We start from the raw sequence: 3773 nt of genomic DNA on the forward strand, positions 1-3773 counted from the left end.
GTGGAGTGTCAGTAGTCTCCTCCCACCCCTGAAATGTGTTGGTGTAATATTCTCATTTCTTTTAACAACCTAGAAGTTCCTTTCTTGTGATCTTCACTGAGGAGTTAGACCTGCACGAGAAGCTGTGCTGTGGTTCAGGACATTTGTAGAATGGGATGGAGGTGGCAGGATGACAATGGGGAAGGGCCAGAATACGCTGTGGTGGTGTGGGAACACGGGGCACGTTTCCCACCTGTGCTCCAGCCACCTTTCTCGATGCCATTGCTTTGTGGGGAGAAGGAACAAACCCTCTGATCGGGAAAACAAACAAAATCTCTCTTTCCCCCATTCTTGTAAAATCTTCCTTTTCATCAGTGTTTTATGTTCCTTCTTTCATCCTCAAGTTGTATGGTTTATCTCTAGGCATCTAGACAATAAATTTACCTTTGAGATGTAACAACTCATTATCCATTCCCTTTCAGACTGATTATAATTATTAAACTTTAATTACCACAGATTTACCTAATATTCCCTTCCAAAGAGAGGGAACAGAAATTAGGAGGCAACTTGGGATGGTGTGGGAGCATGGGAAGCATCAGAGCAAAGTGGACACAGACGTATTTTTTTTTTTTTCTGTTCTCATGTTTTACCTTTAAAAAACATCCTTACTTGCTATTTTTTTTCTTGCTATTTTTAATAAGAATCTAGTAAATAGCTTTACACTGGGATGGATTCTGAGAAACAAAATCTAAATTATATTTGTTGTGTTTCATGTTACCAGTTACCAAATCATCAGAGGATGACATGTATTTAGAACACTTACTTCAGATTCCACAAAAAATTAAGTATGTCCTATGCGTTAACTTAAAATAAGTGAAGTTAAAAACCATTAATTAAAATAATTTCACAATTTTGGCATATCAGACCTGTGATAGAAGATATAAAACAGTAAGACTTGGTGCTGCAGAAAAATAAATGTGAATTAATTTTTCTGCACCAGCAACTTTGAATTTCTTTCTTGCTGTTTTATCTAATATTTATTTAGGTCTTTATAGAAAACCTTTATATCTGGGATCTCATTTTCCTTTATTTAAAAACAATCTTATTATTGCTTCTTTCTACAAAATTATTAACCACATTTTCCCGACTAAAAAACTTAATCTCCTATGTCCAGTAAGTTAGTAAACAGAGATCTAAAAATCTCCAATTCCGAAAATTGAGTTATTTCACACTCTACTATTATGGACCCTAACTAGTGATAATATCTTTTTTCTCTTTAAAATTTATCTCAATTAGAGGATTTTCAACTTTTCCAAATAATAATTTTCTATAGCCAGATCTATGCTGTGGCATATTTTATAGTATATTGTATTAGTTAAAAATATTCTCCATATGCCAGAATATAAGAGCAAGTAGCATCTACTTTTTAAATGGGAATAGCAGTATGATTTGGAGGTACATATCATGAAACAGAGCCTATTTGAAGAGAGCTATAGCAAACTAATCACAACCAAGAAAGAATAGCATGAGGTAGATACTGTTTATTGGGACGGTGAAATTTACTGGGAAAAATTGTATAATCACTTCTAATTTCACTATCTAAATATAACCATTAGTGACATTTGGTATGTACATCCTTCTATTTTTTTCCTATGCATGATTTTGTATATATGCTATTTTTCTTCCCATAAAAATGGTATTAAACTGTATATACTGTTTTGTATCTTGATATTTCATATAGAAATATATTGTTAACATTTTCCCATGTCAATAAATATTACTCTATGGCTTAAATTTTTATGGCTATGTCATATTCTGTCTTCTGGTGTATCATAATATACTAACTAGTTCCCACTTGTTTCCAGTTTTTAAGTTTTTTTGTTTTTCACTGTTATAAACAGCTATGAAAAGATCATTGTATGCCGAGGTTTATATACTATCTCTGGTTACTTTCTTAGAAAAATTTCCTAGAAATGGAATTCCTTTGTCAAATGGTTGCACATTCTAATAACTTGATTTGGATTAGCCAAATTACTCTCTGGAAAAGCTTATCAGTTATACCGCCATTAGCATTGTGTTAGAATACACTTAGAATACCAATCAAAGATGTGGAAAAGAGGAAGTCTGGTAGATAAGAGTAGAAATAACTTTTTTTAATTTACCTTTTTTAGTTTTTAATTATAGACTCACAAAAAGTTATAAAAATACTTAGCTTTTTCTAATGGCTTACATTAACTATAGTATTTTTTTTCCTGTTACAAACTTTTTTTTAATTAAAGTTTATTGGGATGACAACTGTTAGTAAAGTTACATAGGTTTCAAGTGTGCAATTCTGTAATGCATCATCTGTAAATCATGTGTGTTCACCTAGAGTCAGTTCTTCCATCACCATATATTTATCCCTTTTATCTACCGCCATCTTCCCCCTTTACCCTCTGGTAACCACTAAACTATTGTCTGTGTCTATGAGTTTTTGTTTCTTCATTTGTCTTGTTCCTTTGTTGTTTTCAGTTTTATATCCCACATATCAGTGACATCATATGGTTCTCAACTTTTTCTGTCTGACTTTTTTTGCTTAGCATAATAATCTCAAGATCCATCCATGTTGTCATAAATGGCACTATTTCATCTTATGGCAGAGTAATATTCCATTGTGTATATTTATCACATCTTTATCCATTCATCTATCGAAGGACACTTTGGTTGTAACAATAAAACAGTATGGTATTGGCAGAAAAACAGATACACAGGCCAATGGAATAGAATTGAAAACCCAGAAATAAGCCCAGATATGGACATAATTTTTGACAAGCCAAAAACATACAATGGAGAAAAGACAGCCTCTTCAATAAATGATGCTGGGAGAATTGGAAAGTCATGTGCAAAAGAATGAAACTAGACTGCGATCTGTCACCATGTACCAAAATTAACTCAAAATGGATCCAAGTCCTAAACATAAGACCTGAAACAAACTGCATGTAAGAAAACATAGGTAATAACTACAGTATTATTATCAAAACCAAGAAATGCATTCTGGATGCAAATTCTTGGTCAGATATGCCCCCGTTTGTAGTTTGTCTTTTCATTTTCTATTTTACAGAGAGTAAAAGTATTTAATTTTGTTGGAATGTAATTTATCTTATTTTGTGGATCATGCTTTTAGTGTAATATTTAAGGACTCAGCCTATCCCCAGGTCATGAAGATTTTTGTCTGTTCTCTTTTTAAAAAGTTTTAGTTTTATGTATTTCTTTTAGATTTGTTACCCATTTTCAGTTAATTTTTGTATAAGGTGTGAGAGAGTTAGTTTGAGGTTCTTGTTTTTTGCACATAGATGTCCAATTAAGGAAGTGACCAATTTTTAAATCGAACCTTTTATTCATGAATTTTCACAAACAGTTCAATAACCAGCACTTAGATTGAAAAAGGACAGTACCAGCACCGCACAATGCTTGTGTCGCATCCAGTCATTAGCTGCTCTCCCCCTAAAGTAATCACTTCCCTTATTTTTCACACTAGAGTTAATTTGGTCTGTTTTGACTTACATAAGTTCAATCACACAGTATATATCCTTGTTTGGTCTTTTGTTCCAACACTTTGTAGGATTCATCTGGTTTGTTGCATGTGGCAATTCTTATCACTGCATAAGTATTCCACTAAATGAACATGACAATTCATTAATTCTATTTATGGATATTTGGGTTTCCAGTTCAAGGCTATTTAGCGCTGCTATGAACATTTTTGTACATGGCTTTTGGTCAACATATTCATATGTACACATCTCCTAAGTGTACAT

This window comes from Rhinolophus ferrumequinum, chromosome 19 (assembly GCF_004115265.2).
Source record: "Rhinolophus ferrumequinum isolate MPI-CBG mRhiFer1 chromosome 19, mRhiFer1_v1.p, whole genome shotgun sequence".
In the NCBI taxonomy this organism is placed as follows: domain Eukaryota; kingdom Metazoa; phylum Chordata; class Mammalia; order Chiroptera; family Rhinolophidae; genus Rhinolophus; species Rhinolophus ferrumequinum.